General features: G+C 37.8%; 1 long non-coding RNA gene across 1 annotated transcript; it reads right to left on the reverse strand.

Annotated features, from left to right (window-relative positions):
* Window positions 1-8,660: 8,660 nt before the first annotated feature.
* Window positions 8,661-12,883, reverse strand: LOC126640003 (uncharacterized). The gene is made up of 4 exons (XR_007628922.1): window positions 12,854-12,883; window positions 10,620-10,759; window positions 9,771-9,956; window positions 8,661-9,125 (listed from the first exon to the last, which is right to left on the reverse strand). It is a non-coding gene; the product is annotated as an uncharacterized LOC126640003 (long non-coding RNA).
* Between the last annotated feature and the right edge of the window lie 276 nt (window positions 12,884-13,159).

A 13,159-nucleotide genomic window follows, 5' to 3' on the forward strand; every position in this document is an offset into this window, starting at 1 on the left:
CTGATTCTTTTTCCAAAATAGACAATATGTCACCCACCAACTTTTCCCTGATAGCCATAGGCTAGTACCTACTATTTTGTTTAGCAAATGCACTAATTTGTGGTTAAAATAGAGCATATTTTCTAAATGATCATTCTACTTCTAACATCTTCAGACAATTTTTTTTGGTGTTAATTATCCTTACTGTAAAAATGTAGCATCTTATTTCCATTTTTACTTCATATGACTTCTGTGAAATTTAATTAAACAAAGATGTATAAAAGTAACAAAAATAATTTCTAACCCTAGAGAGAACTAGAGTAAGAAAAACTTGTCATATCTCTGTGGTCCAATTATCACTATGTCTAAATCACTATGAATTTTTCATGAGAGTGAAGGCCACATGGGTTCTTAGTTTCCATACTCTTTTTAGTAGAGAGAGTTCTTCAGAAAGCATGCAAATTTTTGAAAAAAAAAAAAAATCTGGAAGTACCAGGGAGGAGGACAAGATGGAATAGACATTATTTAAAGAAGTTAGAAAAACCTGGTCAGAAAAACACAGCATCAAAAGAGAAAACAAATGGAACAGAAAAAAAAAAATATGTGAGGACCTAAACATGCATGTCATAATATACTGTTGTTGTCAAGTACCTCAGAGCTAATTTTGTTACTGTGATGCAGATACCTTTGCCAAATGCTTCTGTGAAATGCTATGAGATCTGCCAAGAAGATTCATTACCCCTGAAACTGTATGAATTGATATCAGTTGTAATTGTTCTACTTCTTCATGTTAGAATGTATACGACTTTAATAAGAATTGTGTGATACAGGGTTGTGTGACATAGAGTTGAATGTTGTTATACAATTAATTTTGCTCTTAACCCTGGGAAGAAATTGACTTTGTTCATACCTTGAATTCCTGAAAAGCAAGGCACAAGATCCAATGAGAAACTTCAACATTTTGCTGAATTTTTTTTTCTAGAACCACATTTGAGCAAATAAGTTTTATGAAACATTGATCTTGACATTCCAAACCCCACAGTGCTGAATCAAGCTTTTCTAAAAGAGCATCTCCAAGTAGAGATACTTCCAGAAGTGTTGACTGCCTTTTTTTCGAGTTACATTTTATCCAGCTGTCATAGAATTAGTATAAAATGACAAAAAGAAAGAGAAAGATAATATGTCCTTTAAATGTTCAAATATTTTATTATTCATATGACTGCAAAAAAAAATAGGTTAATAAGGGAATGGTAAAAGATGGGAAAAGGCCTTCCTAATGATTTAAAATCAGAACGCTAAATCAGGTGCCATCCAGCTCAGCACTCAGTCTTTTATCACCTAGATTTCTATTAGTGAAATGCCACTGCTGAGCAGTGCCACTAAAGTCTAGGCAGACTTCAAACAACAACATCTGTCTCACACAGCCTTTCACGCAACTGAGAATAGTTTTACCAGTCTTGGTAAATTTTTGGCATTTTGTTTCTTGCCTAGTCTCCATCCACAATTGCATGATACAGTCAAAAATAAAGGGTAAGACTTGGACTTAGGATTGGAAGGGGTACTGAGCAAGTTTGCAGATGATACAAAACTGGGAGGAGCTGTTGATTCCCTTGAAGGAGGGGAGGCCATGAAGAGAAACCTCAACTAATTAGAGGACTGGGAATTATCAACCATATGAAGTTCAACCAGGGTAAGTGTCGGATTATGCACCTAGGACAGGGCAAACCTGGATGTATATACAGACTGGGGAATGAGATGCTGGAAAGCAGTGGCACGGAAAGGAAGAAGAGGTCCTTGTCAATGGCAAGTTGAATGTGAGTCAGCAGTGCCCTGGTAGCCAGGAGGGCCAACTGTGTCCTGGGGGACACCAGAGAAAGCATCACCAGCCAGTCAAGAGAGGGGATTGTCCTGCTCTGCTCTGCCTTGGGGCAGCCTCGCCCCGAACACTGTGTGTGGGTTTGGGCACCACAATATAAGAAAGATATAAAACTATTAGAGAGTGTCCAAAAGAGGACAATGAAGATGGTGAAGGGCCTTGAGGGGAAGCTGTATGAGGAGCAGCTGAGGTCACTTGGTCTGTTCAGCCTGGAGGAGACTGAGAGGAGACCTCATTACAGTCTACAATGTGGGGGAGAAGAGGAGGGAAAGACATTGATCTTTTCTCTGTGGTGACCAGTGACAAGACCTGAGGGAATGGCCTGAAGTTGTATCAGAGGAGGTTTAGGTTGGATATTAGAAAAAGGTTCTTTACCCAGAGGGTGGTTGGGCACTTGAACAGGCTTGCCAGAGAAGTGGTCACAGCACCAAGCCTGGATGATACTCTGAGACACATGGTGTGACTCTTGGGGACGGTCCTGAGCAGGGCCAGGAGTTGGATTCAATGATCCTTGTGGGTCCCTTCCAACTCGGCATACTCCGTGATGATCTGTGATCGCTCTAAAAGCTTATTACCTTTATTAGGTTATACACAGCCATGGCAGCACTTGAGCCTCAGATAACATTTTTGGGTATCTCATGTCTCCTCCCATACTCCTTTCCCAATGGCCAAAACCATAATGAAAGAAGGCAAATAGATGATGTGAAGAAAAAAGTAGCTGTCTCCAAAACACTTCAAAACAGGTAAGAAGAGGAAGTAGGGAAAACAAACTACTGTCTTAATTAGTTCTAATTGAGATCACTCCTGTATTGGTCTGTGAGCCTCTCTGAAGGCTCACCTATCTCTATCTGCCTTGCTCAGCTATCTGAGCATTTCACACGTAAGAGAAAGTTAGCACTATCATCCTCAAATGAAAGTAGTTATATCTTACTCTGTAGGGATGTTTTATACTAAAAAACCCACGGGATTCACTGTGTACTAGAAATAAGTTTACCTGAGATGTTATTGTATTCACTGATGTGAAAAGCTATTAGTCATCTTCACAGTAAACAGTCATGTGTTTGAGGTGCTGGTTAATCCCAGTACAAGGCAGTGTTTTATTACCCAGTCTGGGGACTGTTCATTACCAGAGTTGTTGCAGTGCTTCTCTTTTATATGTGGAATAGACACTCCATCATATAAAAGGTCTAGAGACGTTCACTTGTACAACATGGGAGTGCCTGTCACCTACAGGATTATATTCAAGAATGCTATCTACTAGTTTCTCAGGCAAAGGCAATTACAGGCTTTTAGCAGCTTTCAGTAAGCAATTCTAATCAGGAATTAGTCTAACTGGGATGAATTACTTCACCAGGAATGCCTAAACAGTTTTAGAAACATCAATGCCCTGGTACAGTGCAGTTAGTCTGGTTTTGCCTCTCATTTTTGACAGAAATGAGAATTTAAGCCATAGTAACAAGATCTAATAGCCAGTATTCACACAGCTCATAAATTTGTGTGATAGGGGAAGAGATGCACTGATTAAAAGTGCCAAAGTGGCAAATTAAAAAGGGAGACCCATTACCATTCGATTGGTATCGTAGTTTTATGCTCTGTCATGCAACAAATACAGATTAATTATTTTATGTATTTCTACAATAGATGACTTATCTCTTTGCTAATTTTTTTATGATTTGAACCTGTCCTTTTTGGGACTGAAATGATGTTTCTCTTCCAGCTGCTCTCCATTTTTCCGTCACTCTATTACTTCTACCCCATACATTTTCCATGACCTGTAGTAAAGCCCCAGATGTCTCTTAATAAAGTTTTTTAAATTGGTTGCAGGGTTAATAGACTAATACATGGTCCTTTTATTTCAGAAAAAGAACCACCCCCCCAAAATAAAACCCCAAAGCACCTAAAAAAGGGATAGTTTTTCAAGAAAAGGGCTTAAAAATTGAAATCACAGAATCATCAATGGTGGAAGAGACCATCAAGATCATCCAGTCCAACTGTCCACCTAGCAATACCACTGTAAAAGTTCACATTCTTTGTATTTCTGATACACAGAAGAAGAGTCTAAAGCTAAATCATTAGGTAATCATGACTATTTGAACTCTGAAGTTCCGTGAATTCTCAATTTCTATCCTTTTTTCACAGTGTTTCTAATCACCCAAATAAAAAGATGACAATGGAGGCTTATCATAAGGAGGATTAGATCCCTCATAGATTTGGAGTCTTCATAAGATCTTTAAAAATATGATCATCCTTGTGATACAGAGGAGTCTGAAACATTTGGTTGAACACTTCTCTGTCTTTGGAAAGAAGTGGGGTATTTTTTTCATGCCTTCCAGAGAAAGTGAAATATGTTCTCTTCTCTTAGTAGCTCAAGAGGATGATTAACAGCAACCGTTAAATAAGTTAAACATTTTTAAATCACAGGCCTGGATCACTGGAATAGATTTGGCTGTGAACTACTATCTTGAGTCAGAGCTACTAACTGGCCTCATTCATTTCAAATGACACAGAAGAAGAGAGAGATGGTTGTGTTAGTCAATCATAGGATGTCTATGAGCCAGAGATCCGGTGTGTCTTTGGAAGAGAAAGAAGTACAAGCTTCAACTAATGTCATATATTTCCAATTAAAGCAAGAAAAATACAAATAAGTACACCCATTACTAAATACTGAGTATAGCTTGGCCGTACAAAAGAAAATATATTTCAAAGTAGGACAGGTGGAGAGAAAAGCTAATACTGTGTTCAGCAGAATGATTAGACTGTCATATAGTGCCTTGCTGAGCCCAGCAATAGAAAAGATGAAAGACATAAAACTGTGGGGCTTAGAACTGTATAAATACTTCAGAGGAGAAGAGTAGGGCAAATACTTTGGCAAGGGGTTTGACCATTGACTATGAATGATAACACTGACTTAAAGGCAAGTATACACAAGCTGAATATGGGGAAAAGTTGGCACAAACTTCTAATAATAGCAATGAGGAGAAAAAAAACCCAAATTGCTTTTAGGTTGAAAATCAATATGCATACACTGCATAGTTTGATTGACTGAGGCAGCTAGAATGGGCCAAGGATATTCCTTCCAGTTCTCTGCCACTTACTTGTTCATTAGAAAAATTGTTGGGTTTTTTTTTTTTTTTTTGTTGCACCAAAATTTAAGAAAGGTTAAAAATGTGAACTCTGAAAGAGCAGAACTCTGATAAACTAGCTTGGCTTTTGTCTTAGGCAGCAATAGAGTGTAATATGGGATAAAATCAGTAAAGATAGTAGCATAATTAATGACAATTAATATAGCTTTATAATAAACAGTTCTTATCAAACAAATGGTGTCTTTCTGATGAGATTACATTTGGCTTAGGATAGTAACTGGGATTTTATAGTATAGCTAGAGATAGAACACAGAGATATTTGTCTTAAGATGCCTTAGCAAACAACATTCACAAAATACATATTCAATATATTAAATATGCATTAGTTGAGTGCTTATAGTTTACTGTACTTCCAGAATGCTTATAGTTAACAAACTAAATTGGAGTCCAGTGTTCAGTGTCTTTATCAATGTTCTAGAAGAAATATAAAATCAATACAGATAAATATATGGGTGAAATGAACAATAGCAGAAAAATAAATAATGTCAGAGACAGTTCAGTAATAAAGTTTGCTATGTGTCATTTAATAAAGATGTAAGGTTAATTTGAACATATACAAGGTCATATAATAAGAAAAAGGGAATTTACATCATATTTTTGGAGTTGGGAATAGATATGTGGAATTGACTTGCAAAAGGCCTTAGAATAAAACTGAATGAAAACTAATTTTTTGTTTGTTAATTTCTATTATTCCAAATCTATACATTAAAATAAAACTGTTTAATTTGAAATGTTTAAATTTTTAATTCAGTCCCAAGTTTGATTTTTAATTGATTAGAATGCTTGGTTTGGAGGAAATAAGAAATATTAAACAAGGCAGAGGAAAGTTTGGAATTAAACATTTTTAAACTAAAAAATCAAAATGTTTTAGATCCTACAAATGTGAAACTCCTGGGGCTGAAGTTTAGACATTGTATTGCTATTAGCTGCTCTTGAAACTTTCTCTGAATTGGACACATTTACACTATGGACATACTTGTTCTTGAAACCTTGCTTCATGATATTCCAGTATCATGCCCTTTCTGAGATACATCAGCTGGCTTTGTAAATAACTATTATTTCTAAGAAAGGCGCTTTGACTTCCAGGAGATACCTTCAGAAGCTTAAAGAATGTAGGATACCTTTCTTACCGTGCTGGGTTGATGCTGGCTGCATGTCAGGTTCCCACTGAAGCTGCTCCATCACTTCTCTCCTCAGCCAGACAGGGGAGTGAAAATATAATGAATGGTTCATGAATCGAGATAAGGACAGGGAGATATCACTCACCAGCTACCATCACTTGACTTGAGTACTTTATCAGTAATCAGGGTAGGGTAATGAGAAATAAAAGCCGAGTGTTAAAACACTTCCCCCTAAAACACCTTGCCCCTAACCCTCCCTTCTTTCCTGCTCCACCCCTCCCTTTTTCCCAGGCTCAACTTCAGCTCCAAGTTATCTATCTCCTCCCCTGCAGCAACTCAAGGGGACAGAGAATGGTGTTGTGGTGAGTTCATCTCATGTCATCTCTGCTGCACACTCCTCCACTCTCTTCTCCAGCTCCAGTGTGTGGTCCCTCCCAAAGAAGAGAGTCCTTCATCACTTCTCCAACATGTGTCTTTCTCACAGGATGAAAGTTCTTCACGAACTGCTCCAGCCTGGGTTCATTTCATGGGGTACAGTCCTTCAGGAGCAGACTGTTCCAGTGTGGATTCCTCATGGGGTCACAAGTCCTACCAGCAAAGTTGTTTCAGTGTGGGCTCCTCTCTCCTAAGGGTAAAGGTCATGTTAAGACCCATGCTCCAGCATGGTCTTCATCACAGCCTCCTTCGGGCATCTTTTTCCAGCATAGGGTCCTCCACAGGCTGCAGAGGAACAGCCTGCCTCAGCATGGTCTTCACCACACACGTAGAGGAATCTCTGCTCCAGTGCCTGGAGCACTTCTTCACTGACTTTGTTGCCTGCAGAGTTGTTCATCTCATGTAGTCTCATTTCTCTTTCCAGCTGCAGTTGCACAGGGGTTATTTTATCCCCTCTTAACTGCGTTCTCCCAGAGGCACTGTCACCATTGCTGACAGGCTCAGTCTTGGCCAGTAGCAGGTCCATCTTGGAGCCATCTGTCATTGGCTCTTTTGGACACAGAGGGAATCTTCTAGCAGCTTCTTACAGAAGCCACCAATGTAAAACTCCCTACCGCCAAAACCTGGCTACACAAACCCAACACACTTACGCTTTGCTGACTTACTTTACTCTGTCTACTAAGCCAGGAAGATTAAAAGAGAAATAATCAGTAACTATGGTCAGGCCATGAGGCATAGCTTTGTAGGTCCTGCTATTGGAAGTATCTGGGGCCAGACATTTGTTAACCTAATAACAGCCGCATTTTTTCACAATATGAGGCTTCTTGTGTCTTTCATGGGAACCCCTACCTCCTAATTTAATAACTTCTGGTTATTTTACATATTTATAAATCTGTAGAATATAATGCAAATTTATGATAATAATGGTAAAATAAAGCTGATAGTTAAAACCAGAAAATGGTGAGTATTCTGCATTTTTAAAATGGACCTTTTCATTGTTAAGTGTGTCACAGCCCTGCAGTGTTCTCAAAGTTCCACCACTGATCTTGGCACAGAATGCTGATTACATTGCAGCGATGTCAAGGAAATGCGTAGTAGCAAATGAATGCATTTTTTAATGTTTCAGTTGAATTATTTTAGTCCAAATCCAAAATAGTCACTTTACAATCCAACTTTCTAATTGCAAACTTGCAGGCTACTAAAGCCATTTGCTTGTTAGTGACACAGGACTTTGCCAAGTGTTAAATCCCACACCTACAGTAGATGACAGTTCTTTTTTCTTAGCCTGCTGGGCCTCAGTACATTTTTCACTCCATTGCCAGTAGTACAGGCTTCTGGGCTGTCTTAAAGAAGAAAACATATTTTCTAGGTTTTTTCCTATTTTAATTGTTATCTCATGTTTCACTGGTGGTGACTTTCTATCCTTTCTTCTTTCTCATTCTTACAGAATATTTCAGTTCTTTAATTTTCTTCACTTTTTTTTTTTCTTTTCTGTTCACATTGCTTCAAATGTCTTAGTGCTGGTATCAAATTGAAATATCAATGTAAAGAGTAGTGCACTTATAGCTAGCTCTCCTCATTTCACCTGCTTGAGTCTTGTATCTTGTTTACTTGTCGAAGCTTTCTCCATGCCATATGTTATGCCCATGTTATAGCAATTTATTTTCAGCTCTAAAACTTATGGTCTTTATTTCTGGTCTTGCTAGGCCTAAAAAATTAGGGTTTTATTCTCTATTAACCTCTTTTATTTAGTTTGACTTGCACAACCACTATCTTAAGACATTGTATTTATTCTTGAGTATGCTGCTACTGAAACCTTTAGTCATGTTTCAATTATACTAGGGCATTCTGAAATTAAGGCATGTAATTAAGTGTCTTTTAGCATTAACGTCAAAATAATTTCTTAAGCATTTATTATAATTTTTCTTTTGACAAACTGTAAACCAAAAATTAATATCTGTATGTTTTAAGGAACAAAAACTGTAAAGTGCACCAAAAAAAAACCCCAAACCAACAAAAACTTGAAAATGCAATGACCATAATTACAAGACAGCATTTTATTCACTTATTTATTGTATCCACAGTTTGTGAAAACAGGTTGTTATATCTTGCTACTTGGGCAGAGAGCTAGGAGATTTGTACAAACATCCCTTTGTTATTTTTATCCTTCAAGCTTGCTGCCTTTAGAGACTGTATGATCTTCTTTGGCAAATGCCTTTATGGTCTTGAGTATCTAAAATGCTTCACACATTACTGGCACTACCAGAAATAAGTAGTAAGATCCCCAGAGGTCTCAGAGACTTTCAGCCTACCCCATAATGAATGGCCCTACAGACAGACCCAGGACATACGTTAGATGATATGTAAATCTCAGTTGAACTCCAAATACAGGGCACGAGGAGAATCTAGATCTTTGTCGAGAAGCACATACATAAAGGATTAAATATGTTTGAAAACATTAAGAATCATTAGCGTTTATGTGGAAACAAAATGTTGTGGTTTAATCCGGCAGTCAGCTCAACACCACACAGCTGTTCGCTCACTTCCCTCACAGTTTGGTGGGGCTGAGAACTGGAATAAGAAGTAAAAGTTTTGTTTGAGATAAAGTCAGTTTAATAGCACAGAAAAAGGAAAGGAAAATAATAATAATGATAAGAGACCATACAAAACAAGTTACCCTCAACTGCTCACCACCCGCTGACCGATATCTAAAGCATTCCCAAAGAGCAGGCTGCCACCCCTCTGCAGACTTTCCTCAGTTTTATTGATCAGCATGGTGCCCTATGGTGTTGGATTTCTCTTTGGTCAGTTGGGCTCAGCTGTGCCATCTGTGTCCCCTCCCATTTTCTTGTTTACCCCCAACCTGTGCAGTGGTGCAGTGGAGTGAGGAGCAGAGAAGGCCTTGGCTTTGTGTAATCCCTGCTCAGCAACAACTAAAACCTCAGTGTGTTATCGACACTGGTCTCATCTTAAATCCAAAACACAGCATTGTACCAGCTACTATGAGGAAAATTAACCCTACCACAGCAGAAGCCAGAAAAAAAAAAAAAAGAGTAATAAGGTATTTAGGAAACATAGATAAGAAATTAATTGACTCATACATTCTGTGATAGATGATGGCATTTAATTATTGATAAAATAGATTAGCAACTGAGTATAAAAATAGGAGAAGGGTTTTATATAAAAATGAAAGACCTAGAAAAAGAAAGAGCATACCTAGAACTAGAAGAACAATTAAATTTCAGCCTTGCTGAGATCCAATATTAAAATAGGACTGTAGAATCCTGTTCTGTTGGCAAAATTAGGAGGTTTCATCTTCATTTTTCTCTTCATTTAGTATTTCTCGTTTTGTTGTTTGATTCACTTCTCTGGCCACTTGCTGGTTTTACCTCCCTGAAACACCTGGAGGAAAAAACCACAGAGCTACCACATACCTGGTCCAGGAAACTTGGTCTGGGCTCACTGAGGCTCTCTAGATGAGGGCGAGGGACGGGATGATGGAGCGCCATGGCTGGCAGTGGGGAATGGAAGGAGATTCTAGCTGCTTTTCCAAGTTCCTTTGGTGTTTCTCTCTGTGTGATGGGGGGCATGGCAAATTCTTTCCTTTAGAACTGTTAGAATTTGCTTGGAAGCTGGAAGTTGGGAGGCAGTTAACTGGAATGGCACTTTCTTCTAAAGATTTTGGGTTTGTTTGTTTGTTTTGTTTGTTAGTTTTTAAATTAAATTTTGCTTCTTATTCCAGCATTACACTTGAGACCATCATAGAAACCCTCCTCTTTATACAGTTTTTGCTGCTCTAATTAATTCCCTTCTTTTCTTCTCTAGTCTCCCATCCCTCCTCCCTTCTGAAACTGGATCAAATAATAAAGGCAGGCTTCCAACTTTGTTGTTTGATGTGCTTTTATCACAAAATGAAGCAAAAATGAGAAGTGTGACTTTCCTATTATGATACTGTTAGTTGCTAAAATTAGGTGTCTGTGAAAAAAAATTTGTGATTTAAAGATACCAATCAACATGTGATATAATCTCTCACTCTCCAACACATACCAAATCTTAAAAACATACCTGTTGTTGTTATATTAGTTTTAAGAACTCAAAGATGAAGGGTATAAAGTATCTCAGTCACCAAGCAGACTGCAGGATAATCCACTAATCCAGAGAGATGAAAGGGAATGCAGATTTTATGCCCTCTCGAGAGTGGCAGCCTGTCAAAAAATAGATCCTTCTGCTCAGCTTGCCAGAAAAAGAGAGAAAAGAGAGAGAGAAAAGGTCTCTATCTTAGAGACGCAAATACACATACATGCACACAATGAGAATGTCTGTTCTACAGCTGTACATTAATCAACACTCCTGGTAGAAATCAAATATTAATGGACACCTATATTTCTTTAATGATGAGAAAGAAAGTATATTTTGAGGGGGGAAGTAACTCTGTTTGCACTTTAAAATACAAAGAAAAAATAAACAATTTTTATTTGCAACATACACTAAAATTATAATTGCAGAATAGCACTGTTTTAGAAGAATCTTAAGGTAGCTTATTCAAATAACAATCACGGTTAATACACAAAACTTGCATGTTCCAAAGGTTTTTCAGGTCAGATTCTGCTCCCTTTATGCATGTCAAATGTTACCTTTAATTGCAATTAGTAAGTGTCAATAAGAAACTTAGTCAAATTTGGATTTGAATTGTGTAATGTAGTGATGTACTTTCATCTGAATCCCACATGTATATGGGATATTCTCTGTAATGGAGAAAATGACAATATTACTTTGAGCACAGGAAACCAAACCTGTGTGATCATCCCCATTTCTTCAGCTCCCTTGCATTTAATCTATTTTTTATCTTTTATGTTCACAGGGTGCAGAAGGTGAAGGTGAGGATGGAAAAGCGTATCAGGCAAAATGTGGATAGAGTCAGCAGTAAAAGAAAAAAATGCATGCTGTCCTCTACTGTGCAAAGCAAGCATAATCTCTGACAGGAGTAAGTTTACACTTCTGGAAGGAAAAAAATAACCAGGAAAAATTCTTTAAAATGACAAGAAAAAAAATCTGACAGAGAAAAGATATTGTTTTCTATTTCATGGCATAGGTAACGTTGATTTGAACACTTCGTGTCAATACTTCTACTTTTACTTGTCCTGTAATTTGCATTCTGTAGATCTTCGTTTTGTATTTTAAACTGAGTACTGGCCATTCTCTGAGACAATCTGTCTCATGATCACTACCAAATGATAACATATATTTAAATATATAATAATGTATTTGATTCAAAAGTACAATAAATTAAACAAATTCCTTTGAACTTTCAGCAAAGAATAAGTGATGTGTTGACATATAGAGCACTGCTAGTGTTCCTGCATTCAACTATATGTGCATGCATTGCTGTGCATATGTGTGTATTACTGTGCATACTATTTGCAAGATTTCATTTCTTTTTATGAAATACATTGTAAATATGACCAATCTACCTCTGTTCTGCTGGGAAAGAGGTGTAACCACTCACAACATGAATACTGTTTTTAGAAATTGCTCAAGAAGTTAGAAATCAGCTTCACTGTGTATAAGGAAGCCAGGGAGCAATAGGAATAGGAAAGCATTATTCTGCACTGGGGGAGGCACCCAGTGCACGTGTTGTAACCATTGAGTAGAATCCAGGATGCTTTACCTCCCCATTAAACCTTTTCTTATACTGCCTTGCAACAGCATGAATGCTTGTGAATTATTAAAGAAGCACCAAAACTTCTTCCTGGCTCCTTATCCTGCATGTAGCTTGACTGACCTCCAGCTTCTGTCACTCTTGGTAGCAGCAGAGGACATGACCAAGTTAGGATACTCAGAGAGGATCTCTGGCTTCATGCAAGGAAATGAGTGTGGCCAAAGCTGTGCTACTTGCCTGCTGGTCACAGTGGGGCTGGACTGCCACAATCATGCTGTACTGAAAGGGGTTTCATGCTCTGTAAACCCTCTAGGCAAAATCTGTTTTTTTAATGATGTGTTAGACGAGAAGGTTTGATATGGTATGAAATATCCACTGTAAAGATAATTATGAGAGTCCCATGGAAAACAGAGGTCACAGCACACTTATTCCTTAGCCATTTACATAGGGTTTTTAAGGCATTTCAGAAGAACAAAGTGGGAAGAAGAGATTTCAACCAGAGCCGTGAGACAGCTTTTTGTATATTTATGAAGAGAAAAAGACACAAGGTGGGGAAAGTATGAAGGCTTTACAATCCCAGAGTATTAGTATTTGATGTTAATATTCATCGTATTATGCAAAAATGCAAAGTTAGACTTACCTTCTTAGTTAAGAATGCTCTGAGGCTTCTACAAAGATAGTGAAATTAAAAACATTAAGATAGAGATGATACGTAGCTGCAACATATTTTAATGATTATTTATTAAAAAAGCAGTGCAAATGCAGTAATGATTGAACTTTATTTCATAAAATACCAGTTAAGCCATCCACAATGCATGTGGACACAATAACTTAATTTGCCTGTTGTGTACCTCACTGGCATCCCTCCTGCCAGTGGGGTGGGTAAAATTATATGCTATAATATTCTGTTTTTCCTCATGCCTTCCTTGCCCTGAAATCGACAGTA

The sequence above is a fragment of the Myiozetetes cayanensis genome, unplaced genomic scaffold (genome assembly GCF_022539395.1).
Source record: "Myiozetetes cayanensis isolate MyiCay16 unplaced genomic scaffold, myiCay2020 scf2-11, whole genome shotgun sequence".
NCBI lineage: Eukaryota > Metazoa > Chordata > Aves > Passeriformes > Tyrannidae > Myiozetetes > Myiozetetes cayanensis.